This window comes from Chanodichthys erythropterus, chromosome 3 (genome assembly GCF_024489055.1).
Source record: "Chanodichthys erythropterus isolate Z2021 chromosome 3, ASM2448905v1, whole genome shotgun sequence".
Lineage (NCBI taxonomy): Eukaryota > Metazoa > Chordata > Actinopteri > Cypriniformes > Xenocyprididae > Chanodichthys > Chanodichthys erythropterus.
This window is the reverse complement of record NC_090223.1, coordinates 61,280,383-61,297,589: the sequence shown is the minus strand read 5'-3', so window position 1 is coordinate 61,297,589 and position 17,207 is coordinate 61,280,383. Positions and strand designations below refer to the sequence as shown.

The 17,207-nt window shown below is 40.2% G+C and overlaps 1 pseudogene; it reads right to left on the bottom strand.

The window, feature by feature from the left end:
- The window catches only part of LOC137005162 (zinc finger protein 271-like), a 97,044-nt pseudogene that overhangs the window by 37,710 nt on the left and 42,127 nt on the right, over nucleotides 1-17,207 (bottom strand).

Below are 17,207 nucleotides of genomic sequence, written 5' to 3'. Positions count from 1 at the left end.
TGCATTAAATCATGTCAACATCTCAGAAGCTTTATTTACAGGTCTACAGGAGCTAATCAACATAATTCATGTAAATATAAGTTCTGAAGAAACTTCATCAACTGCATCTGATATCAGTGCAAATGTCAAGTGCACAAAGTTTCACTGCCCACTTTGTCCAAAGGACAAAATAAAAATTTTTGAGGGGTGCTTCCAGGCAACAGGTCATCTTCAGTCGCATTTATCCTGAGTGGTACTACATGGCTGTAAATAGATCAAATCATTTTTATTACATGCTAAAGGAGGACGATTAACTATGTATTGACAAAAGGTAATTTTTGTTCTCATTTTTTAAATAATACTTTTTACATTTCAAAAAATATGTAAATGCACCCTCTTGTATCACAAAGCTGCACATTACCATTGTTGTTACTATGGCAAACCAATTATACGTCGGACAGACTTGGAAAAACACGTCCTTAGACACAGCACAAATATAAGTGCAGAAAGACAGTCAACCAGGACAATCCGAAGACATGATCAACAACCATCTACTCTGACTAGAGCAAAAGGGCTTCATAAATCCAGCATGGCTGAAAAACAGCAGCACATTTGCAGACCATTGACCATGGCCTGTGAACTGGTGATCCAGCCATCTAGTTTAGTTTATATACCAACAAGGCCTATGAACAGCGGGACCAGCCACCCACTGTGGTCCATGTATCAACTGACCAGCCATCGACCATGAACCAAAAACACTGGGGTCTACCATCTGTGGCTCAGGAGCAGAGACATCAATTACAGTGAAATTTTACAAATTTAATGTTGTAAGATGTACATTGTAGATGCATATAGTGTTAAAATACTTATTTGAATAAAAAACTAGTTACAGTGTGCACAGTGATATTTATACATGTTTAAAGCTATATATACATTGATTTTGTTTGTGGATGTTGTAAAATATGTGAGTTGAATTATAACTTATTGTTGAGTCATGTGAACCCAAGAAAATATGTTTTGTAGTTAAATTGATTTAAATTTATTTATTTTTTTGTATTGAACATTTTAATGGTTTAAATGTGTGTATATTAGATTCAGAGTTTTTTTTTTCATTAATTCTTTTTTAGGGAAAAAACCCTAGAAAGTAAAATAGCTCAAATGAAATATTTATAGGGAATTATAAAGAGTTGTTTAGATTACGACCGAGCAACTGATTCGTCCAGCGTTCATTTGCTCGAGCCGTAATAAGCTCTTGTAGCGGATATAAATATCCAACAATGGTGAAAACACTGATTAGAGGGCTGCAGTAACTTGATCACAGTTTAAGACATTAAATCATAAAGCACATAATACAAGACACTTTCTTTTTTAAAATCTACAAGAGATTTTATTCTATCACAAACTAATCTAACACAAAAGGCACGCACACACACACACACACATTCATACGCGTTGCAGTAAGAAGGAAATGAGAGAGAAAGAGTTTTGAGAGAGAGAGAGAGAGAGAGAGAGAGAGAGAGAGAGAGAGAGAGAGAGAGAGAGAGAGAGTGATATGATTAACAGAATTCCTATCAATGCATTTCCAAAGACCCGAACGAACCATGAATCATTAATTTAAATGCACCAGTTCAGTTTTGGTCTGGAGGTACTTGCTTGCGTTGACTTAATGGTGAATCTCCCTCGTCGTGCAGAGAGGGGTTTCCCAAGTCGATGATTGGTCCAGATCAGGTCCGTGTGGAACAATGAAAGGAAGTCTCTTTGTCGCTGGAGTTGAAGCGGCAAAAGTCATTCGTTGAACTTTGCGGCAAAACTTAGAACACAAGACTTTCAGCGGTAAAGGAAAATTAAGTTAAAGAAAAGAAAAGTGAGTGAAGGTTGGATGGCTTGAATGAGCGGCTGGTCTGTTCTTCTTGTCACTCCATTGTTCTTGGTACTTGTCTTAGCTTCTTTTTTTTTAACCCCAACTCCTTCCTCGTTTTCTCACCAACTCCCCCCCTGCACTATCTTGCAATATGATCATTTAAACTTAGTTGTTTGTCACCCCTCTGAGGAGTCCTGGCCAATCAGATATTGTCCTGTTTCAAGAGGGCCTTCCTCTGCCCCCAATAAAACGTAAGTGTTACATCCTGTTTTCTGCTTCAGCAGAGAGTGCCATTTTAACATAATTTCTATTAAACGGAATACAATACATTTTAAACAGATTTCATTCAAGTCAGGATATAGGAAAGGGGGAAAGAATCAAATTAAGTCCAAATAAGGCATACTTTCAGTCATTCAGTCAAGAGTTAACACATTTACATGAATTGTTAGTGTTTCTAAAGCCTAACTGTTTACAGGTAGTACTTGTGGACACATAATGCAAAATGTATGAAGTTAAAAGATGTTTGATAAGTCCGTTAAAATTGTTGGAAAAATTTTGAAGCAGTTTTATTTGTTCAACAGTCTCTTTGGCTCTCCTGTGAAGTAAGGAAACAAAAGGGTCTGCATTGTCTCTCTGTTTCTTTGCTCTGATGATCAAAGAAACTTTGTCTTCTTGGGTGACCCTTTGGTATGTCGCTTCTCCTGCTATCAGGAAGCATGTGTCGTAAAAGTAATCAGCCTGGCTTTATCTGCAGACGGGCCGGAGCCAGAACCTCAATTCTGAATTAGAATTATGTTTTGAAAGAATCATCTGAATGATTCATCTGTCTGGTTCGTCCACAGTTCCTACACTTTAAATAGGTAGCTACGTGCTGTTGTGGGCCGCGTTGTCCATGTAAGCCATCTTACGGATACTGTCGAATGCAGAGGGTCGCCAATGGAGACCCAGGCATGTTACATTGAAGATTGCAGCGGGAATATTAAACTTCAACTTTTGGACAAATTAATTGGGAGCTTGTTTTTGGGCAAACTTACAAGTGGTCAAATCTAAGTACTAGAATATTTGGTGAGAAGCTCTATGTGACGACAACGCGCCATAGTGAGATTGAATTGGCGACCCCATTGCCTGGCTTGAAAAAGCTTGAGTTCAACACTGATGAAAGTGAAGTAAAAATAACTGCAGGCAGTATCACCTCTGTTGAAGTTGTGGTGTCACGCCGATGTTCCAGATGCCAGGCTTGGCAAGAGGTGTTTAACGTGAATTTCATCTATTTTTACACTGCATGAAATTATAGTTTTTACAGATGTATGAACCTACAGTTACTGCATCTGTGACGTTATCTGGCAAATCTAGGGAGGAAGAGTTGACAGTGTCAAATTCAGTGGTTAAAAGATATGTTAATTATAATTATGTAGTGTTTTGATATCTGCACAATTTAGATATACATTGGGGAAAATATATAGGATAAGTGTACTTGTGTCTATGCTGTGCCAGGAGACTTCACATTTTAGCTACTTCGTTGGCAAGTACATAGATATTAGGTCAAATAAGAGACAAATGGGGTGTGTGTGTGTGTGTGTGTGTGTGTGAGAACAAATACTACTTTTTCATATTATATAATTTTAATTAAATGGAATGATGATATTTATGAGCTTGTGCACAAAGGTAACTTCAACCTCAAACCAATAGCCTAACTTATAGACTACTGTGTCTGCACCTTCGCTCTGCGTTGTGATGATCATTAACAGACCACTTTTTTATTATTATTCTGAGAGAATAAAAAGGAAAATTTATGAAAAAAGTCAATACGTGGCCTTCAGTTTTGGCATTGACCTGACATAATTTTAGCCACGTAACTTGGTTAACAAACAATCTCAAAACGAATACAAACTTCATGTTCCATAACCTTTCAATAATATTAAACTTAAGTTTTTAACACAAAAATAGATATTAAATGACAATAAACTAACTAATTTTAAGCTTTTTAGATAGATCTCAAGCAGTTACTTCCAGCGATCGGACTGCTAAACACTTCCTAACAACATTTGAATACCTCCGAACTAGGTCCTAATACCTCCGAACTAGGTCCTAACACTTCCGAACAAAGTCCGAACGAGGTGCGAACCACCTCCTAACTAAATCCGAACATGTCCTAACGCACATCCGAAAACTCCAAACAGATGGGGCAAAGGAGCCAATCAAGTCCTACCGAAAAAGAGCCAATCAGCAATCGAGTTGACATGCAGGCCAATCTCGCCGCTGATTGGCTAATTTTATTTATGGCATTCCCGCTGTTTACATCGTCTGCTATCAAGAGATGCAAGGTAAGCGTTATCAAATGCAAATTTTTGTTAACCTATTTGTTCAAACATTAATTCATGATTTGGAATAAAGATTATTCGGTTCGGTACACTTAAGTTAACAAGTTAACTTAACATTGACATGTGACAGTTATTGCTAATGAACGCTAGTTAAACCTCTATGGTACGACATTTTTTTTGGGAGGAAAAATTATTTTTTAAAATATTTTTTTGGGGATCCTTGATCATTTATGCATCATAAAATGTATGCCGACCCCCTACACAGATCCAGATGTTGGTTTGTTGCCTCAGGGCAACAATGTGCCAAAGAAAAAAAAAAATACTATGGTAATTTATAGTAAATACTATAACGTTAGTGTTTTTGAACCATACTATAGTAAATTATTTGAATTAATTTGTTGTGGTAATTTTTTTTTGGTAATTTTACAGTTGCTCTGGTAATATAATAACTATAGTAATACAAAAAAAAAATAGTGATAGTGATTGGTGGAGTGAGTGCAGGTGATAGGCAGAGAGAATTATGGGTAATGTAGTCCGGGAAGTGACAGGAACAGACGTGATCGTGACATAACGCCCCCTCCCGGAAGGTGCGTCCTCGCGGCGTAGATAGCACAGATAGGGAGGGGGGGTGGGTGCATTGGAGCTCAGACGAGAGCGGGGTCTCCAATGCAAGTTCCAGGGCAGCCAAGGCGGGTCAGGTGTTACAGGCAGCCATGGCGAGTCCGGAGTGTCGGAAAGCCACGGCGGGTCAGGTGGCTCGGGCGGCCACGGCAGGTAAGGTGGCCTGGGTGGCCACGGCAGGTAAGGTGGCCTGGGTAGCCACGGCAGGTCAGGTGGCTTGAGCAACCACGGCAGGTCGGGTGGCTTGGGTAACCACGGCAAGTCAGGGCGGCTTGGGTAACCATGGCAGGTCAGGTCAAATGGCCTGGGCGGTGGTGGCTGGGCCGACCGCCGGGCTTGTGGGCGATGTGACCGCGGGGCTTGAGTGCGAAGCGACCGCCGGGCTTGAGTGCGAAGCGACCGCCGGGCTTGAGTGCGAAGCGACCGCCGGGCTTGAGTGCGAAGCGACCGCCGGGCTTGAGTGCGGCGACCGCCGGGCTTGAGTGCGAAGCGACCGCCGGGCTTGAGTGCGAAGCGGCCGGCTGGCTTGAGTGCGAAGCGGCCGGCTGGCTTGAGAGCGAAGTGGCCGGCTGATGCTTGGGAATACCAGCCACTCGCGCTGAAATCAGCGGTGGATCAGCCACACTGGAACGCAATCCTAGCTGCTTTCTGACTGATCCAGAGACGTGACGTTGCTCTGGGCGATCAGCGGCGACGTGACGTTGCTCTGAGCGATCAGCGGCGACGTGACGTTGCTCTGAGCGATCAGCGGCGACGTGACGTTGCTCTGGGCGATCAGCGAAGGCGTGACGTTGCTCTGGGCGATCAGCGAAGGCGTGACGTTGCTCTGGGCGATCAGCGAAGGCGTGACGTTGCTCGTGGCGATCAGAGTTGGAGTGACTTTGCTCTGGGCGATCTGCGAATGCGTGACTTTGCTCTGGGCGATCAGCGAAGGCGTGACGTTGCTCTGGGCGATCAGCGAAGGCGTGACGTTGCTCTGGGCGATCAGCGAAGGCGTGTCGTTGCTCTGGGCGATCAGCGAAGGCGAGTCGTTGCTCTGGGCGATCAGCGAAGGCGTGACGTTGCTCCGTTGCTCTGGGCGCTCCGCGACGGCGTGACGGTGCTCTGGGCGATCAGCGAAGGCGTGACGTTGCTCTGGGCGATCAGCGAAGGCGTGACGTTGCTCTGGGCGATCAGCGAAGGCGTGACGTTGCTCTGGGCGATCAGCGAAGGCGTGACGTTGCTCTGGGCGATCAGCGAAGGCGTGACGTTGCTCTGGGCGATCAGCGAAGGCGTGACGTTGCTCTGGGCGATCAGCGAAGGCGTGACGTTGCTCTGGGCGATCAGCGAAGGCGTGACATTGCTCTGGGCGATCAGCGGAGACGTGATGTGATGTTGTTGTGGTAGCCGCCATTTTGTGAGTGTTCTCTTTAGCGGCCGCCATGATGTGATTCACCGTGGTGTCGCATTCCTCTGCGATACCCACAGTAAAAAGTGAACCGACAGTGAACAGGGCAAAGTCCAGAAATTCCGTGAGCGACCCTCGGGGACCATTGGTAAGCAAGCAGTTCTTTAATGGTTCGTTTAAACCATATGTAAAGAAGTCAATGAGGGCGTGGTCCGGCAGATCAGATAAATTAGCAATCTCCAAAAATTTCTGGATATGTGCCTCAAGAGTACTGTTACCTTGACGCAGGCTGACGAGACACCATGCCGGGTCCATGCTGAGGCTGGACATGCTCAGAAAAGCTGCTGGATCTTGGTTGGCGAAGTCTTCTGTTACGAAGGGGACTCACAGGCAGACAGATAACACTCACAGGTCGGTATACAAGGCAAAGGTCAGGACAGGCAGTAACGGGTCAATAAACAGGAAACAGGCAGGATTGGTAACAGACAGGCAAACAGGATATGACGCTCGGAATTGTAACAGTGTTAAACAAGACTTTGCGGTGCGGTGGTGTGTGTGAAAGTCCTTTATAGTCCTGGTAATGAGCTGCAGCTGGGTGTGGTGATTAGTGATAGTGATTGGTGGAGTGAGTGCAGGTGATAGGCAGAGAGGATTATGGGTAATGTAGTCCAGGAAGTGACAGGAACAGACGTGATCGTGACACATAGTCTGCATTGTTGATCTGTAGAATAATATTTTTATGGTCCCCAAATCTTCCGGGGTAGCCAAAAGAAAATGAATGAAATTAAATGCTACAGCCTGTTGCTGTAAAATTGTTTTGAATACACATACGCTGCTAGATAGCTATTTTGTTTGCAAGTGTAAACTTAATGTTGTCAAAACATGTCACTATGTCACTGTCAAAAAATGCTCAACTACATTGATTTGTTCCACAATATTTTTCAGATATGACCAAAACAGGCAAATCCTCTGCCTACTGGAATGATGTCTGCCATAGGTATGCCCAGGGCACCTTCCAGTTCAGTACAGGCAAAAGGCCTGGAAGCAGAAAATGGAAGGAGGCCCTGGAGCGCATTGATGCCTGTCCCCTGCAAGAGGGGAATAAGGTGGACCTGTTTGGCAGGCATATAGTGTGCACTTGTGGGTTCCATAAGGTAGGTATTTGATATAATATATGTAATAGACTATTTTATGGACCATATCTATTATCAGAGTACACAGTTTTGCAGAATAATTGGTGAAATTATTCAACATGAATAGTATTGCCTTCTTTTGTTCTTAAACTTTGTTTTCTCCCAGTCAACAGATAAGGCTGGGCCTAATGCAGTGACAGGAGGCAGCTCAGAGGAGGCAGGGACATCACAGGGAGAAGAAAAAAAGTGTATAATTAATGCATTTATATTTGTTTATGCTTGCTTTTCAGATCACCAAAAAGCTGGCTGGTGGCATTGGGGACACGGCTGCATGGATGACTAACATTGGCAATGAGCTCGGCCAGGTTCAAAACAGTGTTCTGACAACAGCTGAAGGTGCGGGGCTGGAGGAGCTGTGCCAGGGCATCATCAGACGCTACCAGAATGCTGGCTAGCCAGAGCCAGAGGTCATCTATGTTGACCGGGATTGCTGCAGTTAGTCAGGTGGTATTTTCATATTATTACTTTATCAAATGTGACCCTGGACCAAGTCTTAATGGTCATTTTTTTATTAAGATGTAGACATCCTCTGAAAGGCAAGCTTTTTCTGACTACATAATCTTTCCATCGATGTATGGTTAGTTAGGACAGGGCAATATTTAGCGGAGATAAAACTATTTGAAAATCTGAAATCTGAGGGTGCAAAAAATCTAAATATTGAGAAAAACTCCTTTAAAGTTGTCTAAATGAAGTCGAAGCAATGCATATCCACTCAAAAAAAAAATATTTTTATATATTTATGGTAGGAAATTTACAAAATATTTTCATGGATCATGATCTTTACTTAATATCCTAATGATTTTTGGACAAAAAGAAAAATAAATACACATGTTTAAATACACAAAATTTTGACACATGTAATATATTGTTGGCTATTGCTAAAAATATTCCTGTGCAACTTATGACTGGTTTTGTTGTCCAGGGTCACAAATGTGCATTGCAATACATTTTACAAAAGTTAATAGTGGTGTAAAAAAAAATCACCTTTTCCTATTGGTGATGTTAATTAGTATTATTATTACCATCAATGTAATGTAATTGTAATTAATTATAATGACTGAAAAGTATGTTGAAATGAAATCACATGCATGCTTTTTGATTATTATTTTGCCTATTCACAGGTGTACCTGCGGTGCTACATTTTTTTCGGCCATGGAAGTGTATTGTAAGGCTAGATATCTTCCATTTTATGAGAAGATTCAAATGCGGCCTTACTACTGAGCACCTCCCTCTCTATGGTACCTTTTGTTCTAAACTTTCCTCCTGTATCTTTGAGTGGGATCAGGAGGATGTTAAAGAACTAAAGGTGGCCAAAAGAGAGTGGAAAAACAGTCATGGTGGACAAGCTCCCACTGAAGCACAGCTCATGACCAGCATCAGCCCAGGTGAACTGGCGAAGCACTGTAGGCGAGTGCATCCAGGACCCTCCACATGTAGACCTCTATACAAAGACGGGGACACTCCAGAAGGGTGGCAGAGTCCTAAATGTGCTTAGTGTGGCAGGGGGTCATCCTCTGTGGAGAGTTTTCACCGCCACCAGTGTGCCTTCATTCCTGGTAAATTCTGAATGTTAAATTGCATATTGTTCTGTAGATTTTAAGTTGTAAAGATTGCTTTTGTTTTAACATTATTGATGTAGAACCCTGGGTAATACATGGATTTGGCTTTTTTTTTTTAATGGAATTTACTACTAGCTTATTATTTTATGTTACTGTTCTTTATCTGTGTCATTAATTTTGTAAGTCCTAAGTTTGAAATAATTGCTGGTTGAATCTGTGCATTTTCATTCACAGGATGGAGATGCAATGCCATGCACACACAAATGTACATGTTGGAGGGCGCATCGAAGTGGAACATGAGCCAGGCAAAAGAAGCTGTGTCTGTGGTGGGGCCTCAACCATCAGGACATTTGATGTGCGCTTAATGTCTCATCTTAACAACATGAGCCAACGTGTCCTTGGTTGTCCTTTAATGCCAGAATTCACCCCTCCAGGAAGTTGGTAAGATATCTCTCAGGGAAATACTGAGCATTGGAGTATTCCTCTCTCTCTCTCTCTAATGTGTGTGTGTCCTCTCTCCGTTAACAATGTGTTAAAAATGATTGCAGATGAGCGCATTGCAGTGGAGTATTTGTTGGCCCAGTCCAATAGAGGTGACCAATTGATTGGTAACCACAGTGGCATGCCTGAAGTCCCCTCAGAGGAGCCCGAAGATGACAGTGGTTTTGACGCAACTGTGTGCCATGCTGCTGATCTTAGTCTTAGGTGACTCTGACCCTCCAGTAGATGTCATGGAGGCCCAGGTGACCAGTCAGGTGGATGACACTGGACCCAAATCCTTTGATGCGGAGGTCAGTGAGGAAGAGGAGGATGACACTGCAATTCTTAGCACATCCGGCCAGGTAATTTTGCTATCCTGTACTATCTTTTACTTTTTTAATAAACATTGTATCTGGTGAAGTGCAAAACACTTATTGTCAACCATTTGTAAAGATAAAATATATGCATGTACAATGTAAAATATTTACTATGACATTGTATATATTTATTGGACTGTGGTTGGCTTTTTTTCTCAGTGTGATTCTAGAGGTGTCTTGGGCTGGGAGGCAGTTGATGCCCTGGCAACCTACATGGTTGGTCTAAACCGGACCATCACTGCCTTGTCATCACAAGAGGAGGCCAACATAGTGCAGCTCTACATGGCTCTGCATGCCATGGACAAGGTGCCATCAAAATATAGCCAGAGGATGAAGAAGAAGACTTTGCCAGGACCATGGAGAGCATCGAGGAAGCGGAGTGGCTCTGCTCCAGGACAGCAGGCAGCAGAGAGGAAATTTGACTATTTTGATCTTCACTAGTTTGTAACCCAGTATACAGTCTAGATTATATAATCCTTTTCCATAGACTGTTCATGACTCATGGGCAGGTGGCTCAGGACCCTGAAGTCCACAGGGTCTGTGAATGTGTTTGCCTACGACATTTTTAAGGAGTTTAAGCAAGCATGGAACAGGCCCAAGGACACAAGAGGAAGAACTCTGCCAATTCCACAATCATTTGTGATGGTCTACAGCCACTTAAAACAGCTGCTGGAGGACAGCAGAGTTGTTCTAGGACAGACTAACCTGGTTCTGGTCCCGATAAACACCACTACTGTCTCCTCGTGGTGAGTCTTCTTTTGTGCAATTTTTTATGCAATCACAGTAGTATATCAAGACTTATAAAACTTTCCTGTACATGTTTCTTTTAAAAATTATACTAAGTAAATACAATGGGCTTTAGATCAATCATCTTAATTACCATCAAATACCAGGCGCCATCGTTTCAATGGATGCCGAAAAAGCCTTTGATCGTGTTGAATTGGAGTACATGTTTGAAGTGCTAAGAAGATTTGGTTTTAAATCCACCTTTATAGACTGGGTGAAGATCTTGTACAAGATGCCTGTAGCCTCTGTCTTGACAAATGGTCTTTTATCCGCATCATTTAAAATTACACGTGGTACTGCTCAGGGCAGTCCTTTATCACCTTTGCTGTTTTCAATATAAATATAAGAGGAACTTCAATAGGAAGAAAACAGCACAAAATTTTATTATATGCCGATGATATTATTTTAACTTTGACAGACCCCGATAAATCAATTCCAGCATTGATTGATTGTATTAAAGAGAGTTTGAAGATTGAAAAAGTAATTAGCCAACCCTTTTGTCTTATAAACTTATTAGATAAACGTGCAAGAGAACTGCCTCCTGCTGTTAAAGACAATTACCTAGTTAATAATGTTATCAAGACATGGAGTATTTTGAAGAAATTATTTATGAAGCCTAAGACTCTTAACTTTCTTTCAATTTTGGTAGATATACCAGATTTAACAGCAGAGGGTGCTAGTCTCAATCTCAAGTCATGGCAAGAAACTGGTATCAAGTTATCTGTGGGACAAAGGTAAATTTAAGACATTTGAAGATATAAGATCTCAATATAATATACCTGCCAAAGACTTCTATAAATATCTCCAGAACAGGCATTACGTAAAATCAAAGATTGGATCCCTGGAGCTACCAACGAACTGTTACCTGCTTGAAAAAACTCTACTTGAATGCCGGAAACTAGGACGTTTTGTGTCTAGATTCTATTCTGAGCTACAGACTATAACGGTAGACAAACTGAAACATTTACGAACAACTTGGAATACGCTGCTTAAAATGTCAATTGACTCTGAGTCGTGGGAGGAAATAGTAAGACTACCTTCTAGAATATCAATCTGTAATAGATACAAAGAAATGCAGTTCAATATTCTACATAATGTTTACATATCACCTTATATATACAGTAAGTATACCCCAGGTGCTTCTCCGAATTGTCCTAAATGTAATTCAGCTAAGGGCACCAGATATCACTGTCTTTGGGAGTGCAAGAACATTGAGGTGTTCTGGCAGGCAGTATGCAGTGAAATCAGTTTTGTGATAGGACAGACAGCTCCACTCAGCCCGCTCATGTGCCTACTGGGGCTTATACCTGACCCTCTGAGAGCTCACAAAGAGATTGTTCAGTTTCTATTAATGTTGGCTCAAAAGGTATTAATGAATGGTCAAATGGGTTGGTAGTGATGCCCCCTCTACTCAGATGTGGAAATCTATGATATCTGAAGTTGTAACTCTAGAAAGATTGAGGTATTGTCTCAATGGTAAAACACACCTGTTTAAAAAATGGGAGAATATTTTAAAGTGTCTAAAGATTAAATGGTCATAACCAAAAACTGGATAAAATTTAGGTACAACCATATGACGAAATACTGTATGTAAATTGTCCACATGTTCATAGATATGTTAATTATTTCCTGTGCTGTGTTTTTGTTTTAATATGTTTTTGTTTGTAATAATTAAAATGTTTAATAAAAAAAAAAAATTATATATATAAAAAAAAATTAAACACAGGATAACAAATATTTTTAGTACATTGCACATACATGGAGAGTCTGCTCGCATGTCACCACCCAAAACGGTGTCCCCACTGTTGATGGCCTCTGAAATATCTGTACTTTGGTGTACATTCCACAGCCAGTTTATTGTGGGGAAAAGTAAAAAAAAAAAAAGAAAGAAAGAAAGAGGACAGTTAATCATACTAAAGCTGGCACAGAGATTTCATGGATGTGTAAAGAAAAAGTGCCTTGACTTTTTCACTTGCAAGAAGGATGCTCCACTAAAAATTACAGCTGCAGAAAGCTGTATATTTCCTGCTGGTATGCTTGTGACATAAGGCTGACTTGTCCAAGCTTTCTGATGCTCACAGTATGTGCACACTGGGTCAATGCACAGAAGTTTCCCACCGTCCTAAGATGTGTAATACAGCTTCTTGTGCACACCGGGCACTTCCTGAAGAGCTCAATGAGGTTTTCTTCGTAAACAATAAACTTTCTCATTTTATGAGGAAGAGTTTCAACCACTGTGCTGAAACACAGTAAACAAAAACAGGAAAAAATTAATGTCTGTACCAATTTGTATTGCTAATGAGTAGCATGCAATCCAAATGTCCACATAACTCACCTTTTATTATAGATGCTGTGGTTAGTCACTTCTGAATAAAAGTGATATCATCTGAAGCCTCTCTTCTAGACCTTTTTACGGGTGTTGAATAAGCTAGAGGGCCTTCCTCAAATGATGTGTTTGTCATGGTAGTGCTGCAGCTAACATGTTTTCTATGTTGCTTCATTTGTATGCCTAATGACACAAGTAAATGTATTTAACTGCAAACAACGACTAAAGGGAGCACAAAAAATAATACAATTTGGATACTTACTCTTGCTTCTTCGCTCTGGTTTCCATGCATATTGTGTGGATACATGCTTGATGGGCGAATCCACATCTGCTTGGCACGTCGCATCTTTTGTGAATACTTCTGTCTGGCAAACCACGTCACGACACAAAGGCTTTACAACCTAAAAAAGTACAACACGCAAGCATTATATTCACAATACGAAAATAACCCAAAGCACTGAAGAAAAAAAAAATCTGTTACTGGTTAACATTGACTATGTCTGCTCCTAATGACTAATTCACACCACACAGAAAAACGCCAACATTTAAGTGGGCCGCAGGATTTAAAACTTTATAAAAAGAAGTCATGTTTACACTTACCAAACAGACACCGACAAACGCTGATTGAACATGTTCAGTCAGGTGAAAATTAATTCCCGAGCAATGCCAAAATACGCAACGAACTAACCAGACAAATGTGTTCGTCTGCATTTTTCTGTGCGGTGTGAACTCAGAGTTCATTGCCGATAAAAACTATTACCCATGCAAATTCACAAAAATAAAGAATATGTTAGCAAACACTTACACAGTTTTGGAGATGGGAATTGGTACAGCGTCTTGCTGTAAAATAAGCTGATTAGCAAAGCCGGATTCCACCTGTCCCAGATTTACAAAGTTCTCCGGTACTAAATGTTTGCAACAAACATACAGTCCATTCATTGTCTTCTGGGGCCACAGCAAGCCAGCTGCCCTTGCCCAACCTTCAGCTCTGATTGCACAGACTCAGATACAAATGTATAGTATAATGCAATGTAAGTCACTTTGGATAAAAGTGTCTGCCAAATGCGTAAATGTAAATGTAACTTTAGTGTTTTCAATGATGTGCAGCCTATACATATGTTTACATCTCAAAAAAGTTTTGGGGTTTCATGACCCTTTAAGTTAATCTTAATGTTTTAACACTTAGTTGTTATTAGCATGTAGCTATTCACTGCTAGCATGTGTAGCATTTTGGAAGTCCTGTTTGCTAGCATAAAAATAAAGCCACTAGATGACAAGCCTGCAACCATTAGCCACAAAAGCACAAAGACTGGCAGTACACAGGGAAGAAGAGCAGAAGCCGTTACATGATAGGCTGAGAGGTGTCGCATGTGGTTACATTAGCCGTTACACTTTCTCCAATGGTAAGAGATACAGACCCTCCCATCTCCCTGTAATAATAAAGTATCTGGTAAAAGATCCAACCCACATCTCTATACGATGATCTGCTGCAGAGATATAGGTCTTGGTAAACGGTTGCTAGGGTACTCTGTCTGGTTGCTAGGAAGTGTCTTGGCAGCTGCCAGTGATGATGCTCCAGGCATCACTAATAATAAGTTTAAACAGCATTTCAGCTTTTTCAAGCCATCTTAATAATGTTGCTTCTGTGCTTTGACTCCTAAAATACACTTAAATGATGTTGAACAAATCTCAATTCTACACTCATAAATTATAATTGATGTGACTCTATAACAGAACTAAATGAAGGGGATTACCATTAACAGAGATTGAGAAAAGCACAGATGCACACACACAATGATCTGTCTCACACACTTTTATTCTGACATGATATTTTATTGTCACAGTATTAATGTAATGAAGAGACTCTATCCACCTTATTCCAACGCCCCACGATGCTTTGCGTGAATTATGGGAGTAACTTCCGTTAAGCTGTAAACAGTCAGTGAAAGACTCGCTCTATGAACACAGTAATGCGTTTTATTTTTAAACTGGGTACAATGAGACGACATTATTCTACTCACCCTTCAGCCAACGAACATTAAAAGGACATTTAAAAGTGTAAAAGCATCAACAAGGTACTTTCAACAGGCCATGAAAAAGCGTGATTCTTCCACAGCAATAATGAACAGGTTACATATAACTATAGTGATATCTGAATTATGTAATGTATGTTGCCTTAATAAAAATGTTCATGAACTTCACCATTGCATACTATTTCAAAGTGATTTCCATCATTTTTACAGATAATAAACTGTATTTATCTGTGAAAACAAACCTGAAAAAAGAGACGTGAGGTTTTGAGGAGAAAAACGAGAGATTCTTTGTTCATTCCAGTGAATTATTAATGGGATATATTGTAAATTATATCGGGAGAACAGACCACAAATGTGCAGTATATGTTGTCCTTTTCATACTATTACAGTGGTATGCAAAGAGACAAAAGAAAATAATCACGAGGATAGAAAGCAGCGGATGAAAAGAGCTTTAGCCATAGATATTCTTGTTATAACATGTTACGTTAAAATACCAAGCGTTACATAATTCTCATGATGTCTGAAAATAAAACATGAAAGAAACATTGACAGCTCATTCAGTCAAACTGACGGATAAGCTTTATTTGTAGGGCAACATTCTGATTTGAAACAATTGGTTTCAGTCTTTTTAAATTGAAGTTCCCCAAACCGGAAGTGCAACCCATAATTCGAAACGCAGTAGGCTAGTCAGGAATAAGGTCAATAGAGTGCCTCAGGGATGACGCATTTTTGTAGGCAAAATCCAGAAGTGAGTTAGCATTTTAGGACTTCTGGTTCCAAAGCCGTAAAGTCAATGGGTTTTTTGAATGGGTTTTTGCTAAATCGCCTGAAATAAGGTCTGTGTTTAACCCTCAGGGGTCTGAGGATTTTTGGGGCCCTGGAGAAGTTTTGACATGCCCTGACATTTGTGCTTTTTTCAGTTGTTCATAAATATATTAATGGAAAACTAGGCTACAATAATATGTGAGGAACATGTATGTACATGTTTGTGTTTTTGAAGGAATAATGTTTATGCGTGGTTATTGAAAAAACAAAAAGCTTAAGTCACTGAAATAAGGCCAAAAAAATATATATTAAAACTGTGTTCACAAGGATTCTGGGTATTGGAGGTTGTAGACTAGAGTTTTTGCTTCAGAATGAAGTAAAAATTATCCTTCCTACTCCTTCATTTGAAACAATATAGAGATTTACATTTTCTAAGACACTTTTTGTCAAGAAACACAGTATGCGTGGAGGCGTGAATAATCATGAATAATGGGTGATTCTCACCTGAGAAGACAAAGGAATTGCATAATAATGACCTGAAATGACTTGCATATTAATGAGGCCTTTCAGTCGGGTAGGCTGTGAAAAAACCCTCTGTGATCATGCTGATAATAGGATTAAAGTCCACTCAGGACAAAAAAAAAAAAACATGATTTTTGTGATCTCATGTATGCACGCATTATTGCACATGATATGAAGACAATTTTGTATAGGCCTATGTTAAATTACACTACCAGTCAAAAGATTGAACACATTGGCATTTATAATGTTTTTAAAAGAAGTCTCAAGTCTCTTAATAATGGTTTTCTATTTTAATATACTTTAAAATATAATGTATTTCTGTGATGCAAAGCGTCTGAACATTCCTACCTCTAGGGCATTTCATATAGGCTACTATATTTGTTATTTTATAGAGCCTAAATGTTGATGTGCAGTTGACAAACTATACATCATTAAAAAGATCTAAGACTCAAGCTTCACATTTTGACTCTTAAAATCTTATATTGACCATAATTTCTTAATATGCTTAAAAGCATACACATTTGGAGAATTATTGATGGATTCTCATATGTTTATATAAATTTTCTATACAGAGGAGTAATATTTATTATTCTATATTTATTGTCATCATTATGAGCGCTGGATGCTGTGTTTTTAATTCATACTTGCAGCCGGAGGGCGCTCTGCCCCTTTTGTCCACAAATGCCTCAGTAAAAGAAGAGGCATATCATGTGAAAATCAAGGAACTAACAGAGGCAAGAGATCACTAAATATGGCTATTCAAAACACTTTTCAAGACAATAAATACACGATTGAGATAATGAATGCATGTATTGACTGAATTTGCGTCTGAATAGCGCTGGCTCCGTGGGCGTGGCCGCATTATCGGATAATGAGCTGAATCACAGATTTCTGACATGGCTCTCTTTTCATGCAGATTACATAAACACAGAAGGTTTGTTTTCGATTTGACTTACATGATTTAAAACCTGACATCTTAACGTTTTTTTAGACATAA